The sequence below is a fragment of the Euprymna scolopes genome, chromosome 43 (assembly GCF_053919585.1).
Source record: "Euprymna scolopes isolate OS-2025 chromosome 43, ASM5391958v1, whole genome shotgun sequence".
Lineage (NCBI taxonomy): Eukaryota > Metazoa > Mollusca > Cephalopoda > Sepiida > Sepiolidae > Euprymna > Euprymna scolopes.
Window position 1 is genome coordinate 45,720,893 of NC_136524.1, and position 13,778 is coordinate 45,734,670.

The window sequence follows — 13,778 nt, forward strand, 5'->3', positions numbered from 1 at the left end:
AAGATCTGATTGTGAAAATTATTGTGGAAATTATCGAGGTATCTCGCTGAGTGCGGTTGGAAAGGTATTTGCACGGCTCTTGCTAAACCGATTGGAAAAGTATATATCCTAATATCTTTCCAGAATCCCAGTCTGGTTTTAGAGGTGGGTGAGGAACTGTGGATATGGTGTTTTCTGCTAGACAGCTCTTGGAAAAATGTATTGAACAGCGTATGCCTCTTTGCCAGGTGTTTGTGGACTTAACCAAGGCGTTTGACGCAGTCAACCATGAGGCTCTCTAGAAAGTGCTGGAAAAATTTGGCTGTACACCTGCTTTTACAGACAAGTTCAAACAACTTCATCGTAGTATGAAAGGTCGCGTCAACTTCAATGGTCGGCTTTCGGAAGAATTCTCCATTGATAATAGTGTAAAGCAGGGTGATATAGCTGCACCAACATTGTTTTCGCTCTATTTGACTGCTGTGCTCTGGTATGGTTTCCACGATTGTTTTATATTATATTAGATTTCGAATGACTGGAAAGGTGTTCCACCTCAGATTCCAAGCCAAAACACTTGTTAGTGATGGACTTGTTAGGGAACTGTTGTATGCTGATGATGCTGACCTGGTAACACACTCCCCAGTAGATATGCAACTAGTGATGGATCTCTTTACAAATGTTTGTACCTGCTTCGGACTGACAGTTAGCATTAAGAAAACTAAAGTCATGTACACTCCCGCTGATCTGTATGTGGAACCTGAGATCTTCGTCTTTGGAAAGCGCCTTGAAGTTGTAAAAAATTTCCTCTTCCTTGGGAGTGCCTTATCAAATGATGGCACTCTTAATGCAGAAATAAGACAGAGAATCAGCAAGGCATCTGATGCTTTTGGAAGGTTACAAGATAGTCTGGTCTGACAGTGATCTAACTCTGACAACTAAAATTTCAGTATATCAAGCATGTGTAGTACCATCCCTACTCTATGCATCTGAAAGTTGGACCTTGTACCGGTCACATATAAAATTGCTCGAGAGGTTCCATCAGCACTGCCTTAGACACATTTCTTGGTTTAAAGTGGCATAGCTTTGTCCCTGATACATATGTCTTAAAAAAGGCCAAAACAACCAGTATTGCTACCATTGTTATAAAGAACCAGTTGCGTTGGGTGGGTCATCTCATCTGGCTTGAAGACTATCGACTCCCAAAACAATTGTTCTATGGTGAGCTTTTTCTTGGAAAAAGACCCCAGCACAAGCCCAAAAAACATTTTCGTGATGGCATCAAGGAGAGTCTGGTGAGCTTTCATATTCCTGTTGATATATGATCGCAAGAAGTGGAGGACACTGATATACAGGGGCGCAGAACACTTTGAAGCAGCCAAAATAGACCGAGCGAAGTTTAAGAGGGCATGTAGGAAATGCCAAACCTTGACGCCCAACCATGGAGATCTCTGGATCTGTAAGGTGTGTGACCTGCCTCTGTTGTGTAAGGCAGGTTTTGTTAATCACATGAAAGCCCACGATGATACAGGTTCCGCTGCTGTTAGTTTCATACAAATCAGTGAACGTTTTCAGTGTCATGTCTGCTCGAGGGTGTGCAAGTTGCTGGCAGGGCTAAAAAGTCATCTTCGGGCAGATGGACTTTTAGTGACTGAGGGAGTGGCTCTCGTCTGACAAGACGTTTCAATCATCATGTATGGTTATATGTCTGCCTAAAATTTTCGACAGAGGCGACGGATTTTCACGACAGGTTTTGAAGCTCGCCCCTTTGAGTGACAAATATCGAAAAATTGGCTAAAAACATTAATTCCTTCACCCGCAACTGGGCACTTTCTACAAGGAGGGGGTCGCTTTTTCGCCGATATTTTTGAAAGTCATCCCCTCTTTTCGACTGACTAGCCTTGATTTAAACCTTCACCACTTCCGGTTTGGCGATGGACGCAACAGCAAAGACATCATTTTTTTTTTTTTTCACATTCTTTTCCTCCTTCACAGTATGGGTTCAAGCCTGCCTGCTACCACTTTTTTTTTTTTTTTTTTTTTTTTTGCTTAATACATACCCAGACAACGGCACATACCCAGGCTAGTCTAATATATAAAAGACTACATATATATGTTTGTCTGTCTGTCTCCATATTTTCAAACTCTATCCCCCTCCCCCCCCCCGAAACTAAAACTTGCGCCCGGGGAAAAGCCCCCACCCCGCTAGTTTATACTTATTTCGACATAACGCATAAGTATGTAATGTTTTCACATGAAATGTGTTGGTTTCAAAGATCACCAAAATAAAGGAGCACCCAAATCGCTTATCAAAGAAAAATGAAATTCAGAGAATTCACTCTTGTTAGATTGAGCAAAGCCGCCCCCCCCCTCCCCTATCTAGTATTTCCTATGCAGGTGTTTTTTTTTTTTTTTTTGAAAGGCGACTTGAAAGTACAATTTGGCAGTAAAGGGTTAACCATTATCCTCGTGGTCTGTGAGTCTTGATAAGCAGTGAACACCTCTACAATCACCCTGGTAAAAAAAAAAAAAAAAAAAAAAAAAAAAATTATAGACGAATACCTGCCAAAATTGACTGAATGAACAGATTTAAGTATGTGTATTTTCTTAACATGGGTGTTAAGGTTATTAAAGAAATGAGTGAAAAACTGGTTCTATTTTATATATAAAAAGATTAAAAATGGATTTTATCGGTCTTATTTTATTTAAACATTCATTCTTATGTTTCATATATTGAAGGAAGCCTATTATAATGCAGCTTCGGTGATGGTTTAGTTGAGATCAGTTTATTCGAATTCATTTGTCCAATAATTCGGAAATTTATTTTTGTTAAAAAAAAAAAACAAAAACTAAGAAACATAACTATCAAGAATTGTATTCATTTTTTTTTTTTTTTTTTTTTTTTTTTTTTTTTAGGTTGCTCCCTGCTGAAATTTTAACATTATTATTTTTCTTTTTTAATATAAATAATCTGATTTGGAAAGAAAAGGGAAAGAATTAAGGCAAAAGAGGGGGGGGGGAAGCAAAATGGAGGCACAGTTGAGTACGTTCCAATTTATTTTGTAGTATTGTGTGTTAAAGTGCTCTCTCCACTTGACTGTTTATACAACCCAGAATATTCTTTAATAAAGGACACCTACTTTATCTAGGTCCGCTCACAGTTAAGTCTTAATGTTTTCACTTTTTTTTTTTTTTTTTTTTTTTGCTGTGTAGTTATGTTTTGTAAAACATATATATGATCCGCGTCATTAGGAAGTTTTAAATTAATTCTTATTTTTCTTTATTAAAAAACAAATTAATTAAAAAAACATAAGATCTGGTTTTGACTGGATTTGAATGAGACTCCGTCCTTCTGCTCACAGCCTATATCATTTTATTTAGTTTTGGCGCTTGTACAATTAAAATGGATATCTAACAAATGCATTTTTAAATGTTGAACAAAAAAACAAAAACATTACATGTGTCTTGTCGAAATTAAAATTCCAAATATTAAATTGAGTAAAAAAAAAAAATAAATACAAAAATAGATTGGCAATTTCGTTATTCAAAAAACTTCAACCTGAACTAGCGCCCATACTTACAAAACTGTTTAAACGTTGTCTTAAGGAGAATAGTTTCCCATCTCCCTGGAAAATCTCATCAGTATGCCCTGTATTTAAGAATTCAGGTGATCGCTCATCCCCCTCTCAGTACAGGCCAATAAGTCTCCTGTGCGTCATAAGTAAGTTGCTAGAATCTGTGTTAAATACAGAAGTAATCAAACATCTCAACAAAAATAACCTTCTTAGTGACACTCAATATGGTTTCCGTTCTGCTAGATCTACAGCAGATATCCTTACAGTTATATCGCATAGGATTAGCAAATCTCTCGACGGTGGCAATCTTTCTAGGGCAATTGCTCTTGACATATCTAAAGCCTTTGATAGGGTATGGCATAAAGGGTTACTTCATAAGATCGCTAGCTATGGTATAGCTGGAAAAGTCTTCCCAATTATTAAATCATTTCTTTCTGATAGGTTCATAAGAGTAGTAGTTGAGGGGCAAAAATCAGAAGCTCACAGTATTAATGCCGGTGTCCCTCAGGGATCCATCCTGGGCCCAACTCTTTTCCTGATCTACATTAATGATCTTCCAAATCATATCCTTACATCATTTGTAGACATTTATGCTGACGACACTACCATTTATGGTAGCACATCTAAGACAGTAAACGACCAAGTTCTCTCCAATTCTCTCTCCTCTGATCTTGAGCACGTAGTACAATGGGGAAAGGAGTGGCTGGTTACTTTTAATGCATCTAAAACCAAGCTTCTCTCTTTACATCATCAACATTCTAATCCACATTTGTCATCAATTGAAATGAATGGCTCTCGTCTTCAGGAGGCCTCAAGTTTTGACAAGCTTCTGGGCTTGACCGTTACTCCTGATCTTAAATGGAACACGTATATCAAATCTGTTGCCAAGGCCGCTAGAAAAATGGTGGGATCTTTCTATCGATCCAGTAGATATCTCACTGCTGATGCTATTCTCTATCTATATAAGAGCCAGGTACGTCCAAGGATGGAATACTGTTGCCACATCTGGGCAGGAGCTGCTAGAAAGGACTTGTCCTGCCTTGATAGAGTTCAAAATAGACTTCGTAGCCTCGTAGGAGATGTCCTTTTCTCCTCCTTGCAACCTCTATCTCACAGAAGAGATGTTGCGAGTTTGTCTCTGATGTATCATTATTTTCATGGAAAGTGTTCAACTGAGCTTCAATCTATGGTCCCCCCTCGCCAAACTTTCACAAGAAACACTCGTCTAGCTGTAAACACTATCAATAATTTCCCCCACTCTTTATCTGTGCCTAAACCTAAACGTAGATTCCATGAACAAAGCTTCTTTTTTAGAACTGCACGCCTGTGGAATTGTCTTCCGTTTTCCTGCTTTCTGGCTGACTACAATATGGTTGTGTTCAAGTCTAAAGTAAATAAGTTCTTGATGAGCCGTTCCATATAAGTTATTAAATTTACCAAATTTTCATTACTAATGATTACTATATTGACCAACTTCTACTGTACGCTCTTTAACCCTTATCCTTGAGTGGCCTCTGGGCCTTGATAATGTGGTGATGCCTTTGTAAAAAAAAAAAAAGAAAAAAAAAGTAAATTGCTATCATTTTGATATGTGATTTTTTTTCTTAGTTTTTCATAATGCCAAAAAATTTCTTCTGTCCCGTTTGACAAAACGAGACAATGGTGGATCGAAAATTTTTATTTAATTTTAAAAACAATACTTCTAGCAGATTTTCTACTCTCTCAATTTTGTAATTTTTGGAATTACTACTTCCGATATGATAATGGTTTTTACTTAAAATGCTTTATTTTTTTTATTTTTTATTTATTTATTTATTTTTTTAAATAAATATCTACTTATAATGCCAAGCACCTTCTTTTTATTGTTTTGTGCATTTTTATAATATTCAATTCGACCCCAAGGATGTATTTGGCATTACCAGTGTATATTGTAAGTATAGTGGGATTTATTGAAATTACTTTCCATAAAAACATAATTTTTAACATACTCGGGTCATACTAATATAATACAGAAATGAATAAGGACCCTTTCTACTCCAACTTTTGAACACCTTATTTTTATTTTGTAATTTTAAAATTAAAAAAAAAAAATTACAAAAGAAATATATATATATTTTCCAGTGAGGTGTATTCTCAATTTTTTAGGAGAATGTCACTTTTTTTATTATTATTGATTTTTTTTTTTTTTTTTTTTTTTTGGGGGGGGGGCTTTCTTGTTCACTCCAAACAAAGCATATTGCTATTTGGACATAAGGGACTGCTATCTGAGATCGCATCTAATAGGAGACTGGAGAGTTGAGTAGCAAGATGGTTGTTCACATTACATTTAGACTTCTGCAGGTTAATACAGTCAGGGAAACGGAGAAATTCTAAAGTTTAGCCGTCCAAAAGAATAAACTATTAGATTAGACAGATTTCCAGCATCTAGGATCGTCAATAGCAAAGATGGGTTAGTCAAAAATATGTACGAAATGCTTTCAATAAGTTTCCAGGCTTTTTTTGTGCGTAGGCATTTAAAATTGTCATAGACTCTTGACAATTTAGTATGCTATTGCTACACGGCTTATGAGATTACTGACGAATTATGATTTCAGGTTCAAATAGACAGTTACAACAAGAATTGGAATACACTCTACTAAAGCCTGATTGTCACTGCTGGTGAATTTCGAAAATGAAGTCTAGACGTGAGGACACTTTATAAGAATGATATGCAATAAAATTCCGTTTTAAACTTGGAAAAATGTCACAGAAACGTATGGAATGCTTCAGACTTCTTTTGAACTATCTTGCATGAATCGCGCATCAGTATTTGAGTGGCATAAGAGATTCAAGGAAGGCAGGGAGTTTGAAGGATGAGAGGTGTGGGAGTATTAAGAAAGTCGGAGTTGATTGGCGAAATAAATAATTTCATAGATAAGAACCGTCGTATGTCTATAGAGACAATAAGTGCACAGTTTGATGTCAGTGTGGGAACTGTACACGCAGTTATTTGTAAGGAACTTACGATGCGGAAGATTTGCGCAAAATTTATCCCAGAGGTGATCAGAAGAAAAAATGTCATGATAGCAGAGATGGTCAAGCTGAGCAATTCAGATCCCGCAGTCCAGACCTTGCTCCCTGTAACTTTTGATTATTCCCTAAACTCAAGAAAAACCTAAAAGGCTCTCGTTATGAGACCAAGATGAAAGAGGCTGTGATGAGGCACATTGGCACATTGACACATTGACACATTGGCACATTCACACATTGGCACACTCACACAAGAAGACTTCCATGGAGCCTTCCAGAAGTTGTTGGAACTGATTGCATTTCAGCCGGAGGAGATTACTTTGAAGGAGACTAAAGTTTCTTGTGTGTAGTATCAATAAAAGTGCCCATACAAAAAAAAAGTATGGAAATTGATTGAAGGCACCTCATACGTCGAGGGGCACAAGTGCTATGAGTTTATCAGAGCGCATTCCATTAACGTGCTTGTAAAACACGCACAGTAATCTGGCATTGTGGTGATGAGACGGAGGTTGGTGCTTGGCTGACAATATGGGACCTATTAGATTTGAAACTCTCTTTAGACTCTAAGAGTGAGAGGCTAGTAATAGATGCATTAGTCCAGATGTAGCAAAAATACTCCAAGCATGGGTTACAAAAATAAAAAAAATAAAAGCACGATTATCTTATTTATTTTCGCTTTTATTTTTCCCCAATTTGGCTCAATTTTCTTTTTTTTTTTTCATCTCTATCTCTCTCAACCCCCTCTCTCATTCTTTTTCTGTCTGCCTGCCTCTCTCTCTCTTTCTCTCTCTCTCTTTTCCTGTTTTTTTTCTCTTCCTCTTTCATTTTGTCTTACCGTGCTTCATATCCTTTACCCTTTCTTTGAAAAAATTATTTTGCTATACTTTAAACGATTCATGAATAAGGGGAAGGGGAGGAAATTTGGATGTCATCAGCGAATGTCTCCCTGCCTCCATTAAAACATATCAGTTGATACTTTCAGTATTAATTAAATAAAGAGTAAATTTCCTTCTACCCCTACCCAATAAAAAAAAAAGATGAGATTCTGCTCCTTTTAGGCAATTATGAGTGAACACGCTGCATCTCGCCTCCCAGGTTGGTAAAGGAGTGGGGAGGGGTTTAGATTTTGATTTTAGATTTTTTTTTTTTTTTTTTTTTTTTTTTTTTTACCATTGCTTATTTGCGTCCCTGACATTTTTTTTTTTTTTTTTTTTACTGTGCATGTTCAGTGTGAATGCAAATCCAGCGATAATGCTGCTTCCATTCTAATCCAAATATATTTAGTAACGTGAGCCTGGGTAATGTAGTTTCAGAATATATATATGGCTATGAGTAATTTGTAAACATTGCAGCCATGGAAGAATGCAACAACAACAAAAAATCTTAGGCATTACAAATCGTTTTATATTGTTGCTTTGTTATATATTACTAAACGGGGAGTCATTTCCATTAAAAATGCAGTTTGTTTTATGCATCTGAAATTGAGAAAGCACGCTGGAAAAGTGTCAACGTTTATGTGAAAGAAACTGAAGCAAAACAAAATGGCCGCCTAATTTGAACTGCCGTTGTGTTTATCTAATAACGAAATATGATTTTTAAACTCAAAATGATTCCTCATTCAATAATATTTAGTGATAATATGAATTAATATTTAACGAAATCAACATGAAACTACTTTTAAGGCATTTACATATTTTTTCTCTTGACTACGATATTCATAGATTTTCTGGTTTTCAGAGTTTTGAAAAAGACTCCCGTGTTTGTGAATCAACAAGCAGGAATTAAAACTTAGATTAGTGAAAGAAGAGAAACCTTAATCACTTTTTTTTCTTTCTTCAACTAATAAAGTAACCCCCCTCCCATCATCCCAGAATCATAAAATAAAAAAAATATAATTTAAATAGTATTAACCGCCCCCCCCCCATATCATTTAAAACCGTCTCATCATCAATGTTATTTAATAACCTTAGTTGACCCACCTTTGACCCCGCCTCCATAAAGAGATGGGAACAGAACCCTTTATTTGATCCACAAGGGAGGAGGGGAGGTAGCATAATTTCGTTCCACCAGCCATGACTGAGTAGGAGTTCTGTAATTCGCAATTGTATTTTGAGTATCGCCCACACTGATGATTGAACCTTCAACAATTGAATGTAACTAAGTACTTTATCCACTACGCTACTACTGCAGTTAATTCTAGTATGAGTTTTAGGAGCCTATTTTTGTTTTCTGATGTACTACTTATATATATATCTGTAGTAATATATATATATATATATATATATATATATATATATATATATATATATATATATATATATGGCATGATGGTACCCCACCTAGGGATGGTGCACACCATTTTCCAAAGTCAAAGGTCAAGATCATAGCCTATGTATATATGTTCTCCTACAACCCACATCACTGAAGCGATTATCACAAAACCTGACATGATGATGATCTTCGACCTAGGGATGGTGCACACTATTTTTAAAGGTCATGGTTAAGGTCGGGATTTTGCTATACGCTCGAGTACTCGCTTCATCGGTACCTAAGTTTACAACAAAGTGCCGACCTTATGTATAATGGTTTTCCATGTTGTGTTAAATTCTATATACTAGGTTTGCTTAATAGGTGATCATTATTCAGCATATGCGCTGCTTCTTTGAATAGTCTTACTCTTCACCGTTCTTCTGTCTATAATTTTTGCTTCGTCCCATGAGGGTGGATAGTTTCCCTTTCCCTCCACATTTGGTCAGCCGAACCTGACTGAACAGATACATTTTGATCTTAGCCAAAATGTTACTGATGAAAATGTAATTAAATGGTCTAGCCAAGTTAATATTTATTTTGGTCTTTACACAATGTATTGCAACTTCTACTGTATCATGTTTCTGAACATGAGGTTCGTTAAAAAAAATAAATAAAAACAGCATGAGACACTAAAAATAAATTTCAATATCAAGTGGTTTTCTACCAGTAGTTTGTTTAATTTATAATTTTTTCCAAACCCCAAGAAAGTGACATTCTTGTGGCGTCCATTTTTTTTTTTTTTTTTTTCACGTAACGCTCGACACTACTTGTTTTTCGAACCAAATAAACGTTTTCAAATAAGTTAAACACTAAAATCTGATCCACTTAGGTAGACGAGTAACTTATCTTGCCCTTGATAACATTTATTTGTTATATATTTGTTTTTTGACAACTTTTTTGTTCCGTTGTCTATATATTAAAAAAAAAAAAAAAAAAAATTAAATGCCCGGATTCTTTTGTTGGGAAAGTTATACTTAAACCACTCGCACGTGAGGGTCATTGGAGGGAAAGGAGATTTATTTCTACAACAACAGCATTCCCGCCCCCACCCCCGTGTGTCGGAACTGTTCCTTTCAATTACACCTGAATGAGCTGCTGCTGCTGCTGCTGCCACTGCATCTGACAGTCGAAGTGGCTCATAAAATTTCCACACAAAGCTGTTGCTTCTGTGTATGAAGATAAAACAATGGATGTTATAAATCAAGTGTTGAAGAAGGGTGAGAGTGAGGGAGGAAGTTATTTATTAAAACCTGTATTTTAAAACCAGTATGTAAATTAGACATCCCATTTACTCGTATGTACAGTTTTTTCCCCTCTCACCAATGTTCCTTCACACACACACACACACACACACACATCATGTGCAAATACAAGTACCTATTTACTATGCCTCCCCACGGGACAGAGTTAGACACAAGGGTCGTTTTTTAACGTGGAGAAAAGGTACAAAAATAAAAAATTGTCTCAGTCGTGAAGGATTTCTCCTCCACTGAAAGAGAACAAGAAATGGAAGTGCAGCATCCGAAGAACAGATACTACACTTTGATCTTGTCCCGAAGGCCAAGGTACAAGTAACGATGATTTATAAAATTTTAAATATCAAGTATTTTTCTTTCTCAGGTATTGTGTGTGTGTGTGTGGCATAATCACATTGATACACCGGTTCTCATCAGATCACCAAAGTTAAGCAACGTGGAGCCTGGCTAGTACCAGATGGGTGACCATTTGGGAATTCTAGGTGCTGTATGTGCTTTCTGCATTTATTTCCAGTTGTCCTGAACCTCCACTTTCCACTTATATTTAACAACACGGACTCGGGAGAGATGTGGTTGGAGATTGTGCAACTCTTGCCACAAAAATTCTACGTGCAGGTACCCTTACAGTGGGTATTCATAGTCTGTAAAGATTGAACGTAACTACCGTGTGTGTGTACGTATATATGTAATACGGCATAACATTAACGCAATGATGAACCTGGTCAGTACCAGATAGACAACCATTTGGGGATGCTCGGGGCTATGTGTACCGCGCCAAGACGTAGCAATTTCCAGGTTGGTGTCCTGAAGGCCACAGTTTAATCCACTGGGAGAGATGGACTCTCAGATTTTGTGAAGAAATGCATCTAGAAAAAGGAAAACTGATGTTAAAACCTGAGGTGAACTGTATTCTGTCTTGCGGCAGCCAATGCACTGACAAAGACTAGCAGTTGTATCAAAAGTGTGGTTGGTTCTGCACAGTCTTCACCACTATAAACAAATCATCTATATGAATTTCCGAACAACTGAATCGTTGTGACAGAGCTTATACGTCGAAATAGACAGGAGAGGGGGAGGGGCATCATATATATATATGTGTGTATATGTATATAGATAGATATGTATGTATGTGCATGCATATATATATATATATATATATATATATATATATATATATATATATATATATAAATACAAGAAATAATTAATGACAGTTAAAAGTTATTTGATCATCCAATCAATTTATTTGATCATCCAATCAATAAAAAAAAAAAAATGAACTTTTAAAGAAAAACTATTTGGACCATGGTATTTTGAAGCTTAGTGCTTTTCATCAAAAATAAAATAGCAATATATAAAATATATATATAAACTCTGGCATAAGAACATTAGTCAAGAAAAAAAAAACTAAAAACAATACTATAGATATATAGAGGCTGAATAATACATATAAATAAAAATATAAATAAAAATATAAATAATACATATAAATAAAAATATAAATAAAAATATAAATAAAAATATAAATAAAAATATGAATAAAAATATAAAGAATAGAAATAAATACAAGAAATATGCAAAAGAATAGAAATTGTAGAAAAAATAAAGAGGGAGAAATTCATTAAAAAATAATAGATAAGAATAAAAACACAATAAAAATAAAAACTATAATTGCAGGTCAAAATTTAGAAATTCAGCATAGTAAAGCCAGTAAAAAAATCTAGGAAGATTTATTTTTTTTAATCTTCATGACTTTATCTTTTATATATATAAAAGCGAAAATGTATGTATGTTTGTGTGTCTGCTAAAAACTTTCGCAGAAACAATGAAAATTCACAAACTCTGTATCATATCGAAGCCCCATCCTTCGTTCGAAAAATTAGCCAAAAACGTTCATTTTTTTTCACCCCGAAATCGACAATTTTTGACAAGGGGGGGGGGGGTCAACAAGAACTTTCTTCTCGTGACGACGAGCGGTTCTACGCATGCGCCAGATGATGTAATGACCTGATTTATGTATGTCGCATTAGGTCGGTTGATTAGCGTGTTCGTTCATTATCTAAAGGTTTTGGGTTCGAATCGTGGTGTGAGATGTCTTTTCTTTTCTTTTTTTTCGGATTTTTTTTAATTTAAATATTGAACCAGTGTTATTTAAGCCATTTTTCACATAACATTCGTTTTTCTGTTTTTTTTTTTTTTGTTTTTTTTTTACTTTGCTTGTCCACCCCCAACTACACGCCCAAAAACACCCGGATACCCACCAATTTTTTTTAATTTTAATATCGAAACAGGCTTATTTAAGCCATTTTTCACGTATTCGTTTTTCTGTTTTCATCGTTCGTTTGCCTTACGTTAGTTTTTTTGTGTTTTTTTCTTGCTTAAGTTTTAACGTTGTTTTCTTTTTTTACTTCGCTTATAACAAACAAACCTGGTCATTGACACAATCGTAACGCTCAACGACTTCTGGGCGCGCACCTGTCAATTTGGTTCTTACTTAACAAAATTCAAACATCTTTCACTCTCATTCTGGCTGGCCGATTTTATTTTCAAACTTCGCCTCGGCTTCAGGTTCGATTCTTCCCCCCCCCCCCGGTTTCTTTTTTATTTAACACCATACACACCTACAAACACCCTGGCAATGCCGTGTACCCCCGCTAGTCTATAATATAAATCTCATTTGTCTGTTTAACTGTATGTTTGCATGTCTGCCTAAAACTTTTGACATGGGCGACGGACTTTCACGAGATCAGTATCATTTTGAAGCTTGACACTCCGGACAACAAATATAAAAAAATTGGCTAAAAACATTAATTCCTTCACCCTCAACTGGGCACTTTTCTACAGGGAGGTGTACCTTTTCTTGCCAATATTTTCGAAAGTCATCCCCTTTTTTTGATTTTTGATGATTTTTGCCTTAATTTAAACCTACATTACTTCCGGTTTGGCGATGAACGCAACAGCAACGACCTCATGTTTTCTTTTTTATGTTCTTTTCCTCCTTCACAGTACGGGTTCGAGTCTGCCTGCCTACTACCATTTTCTTTGCTCAACACACACCTCTAAACACCCGGGCAGCGCCGGGCACCCAGGCTAGTCTAATAGATGTGTATTTATGTTTGTATGTTTTGCAAAAACTTTCCACGGAATTGATGGATCCTTACGAAATCAGTATTGTTTTTAAAGCTCCGGCCTTCGCACAATAAATATTAAAAAAATTGGCCCAAAACATTCATTCTTTCAACCTCGACTGAGCAATTTTGTACAAGGAGGGGTCGCTTTTTTCGCCAACATTTTGACATGTAATCGTCTTCTTTTCGATTGACTACGCTTAATTTCAGCGTTCCCAACTTCCGGACAGGCAATGGAGACATCAACTAAGACGTCACTTTTTTTAATCTTTTTTTTCTTCACGTTACAGGTTCAAGCCTGCCTGCCTCCTATCACATTTTTTTTTTTTTTAACACCTCTGCCTACTGTTGTTTTGATTCTCCCTTCCGCTACTACCATTTTTTTACGCCTCCCTCCCCCCACTCTCCAAGGTTCTTTACTACACTATCTACACACACCGGAGTACTCCCACCTTACTACACCACCTAAACACTCAGGCAATGCTGGGCACCCTCGCTAGTTTAATTGTATATATATTTCCCCA

The 13,778-nt window shown here is 36.1% G+C and overlaps 1 protein-coding gene and 1 pseudogene across 4 annotated transcripts in view; both read left to right on the top strand.

The window, feature by feature from the left end:
* The window catches only part of LOC145268312 (adenylate cyclase type 9-like), a 429,113-nt gene that overhangs the window by 197,397 nt on the left and 217,938 nt on the right, over positions 1-13,778 (top strand). The gene's annotated exons all lie outside the window — the stretch shown is intronic.
* Positions 10,504-10,620, top strand: LOC145268566 (5S ribosomal RNA; annotated as a pseudogene).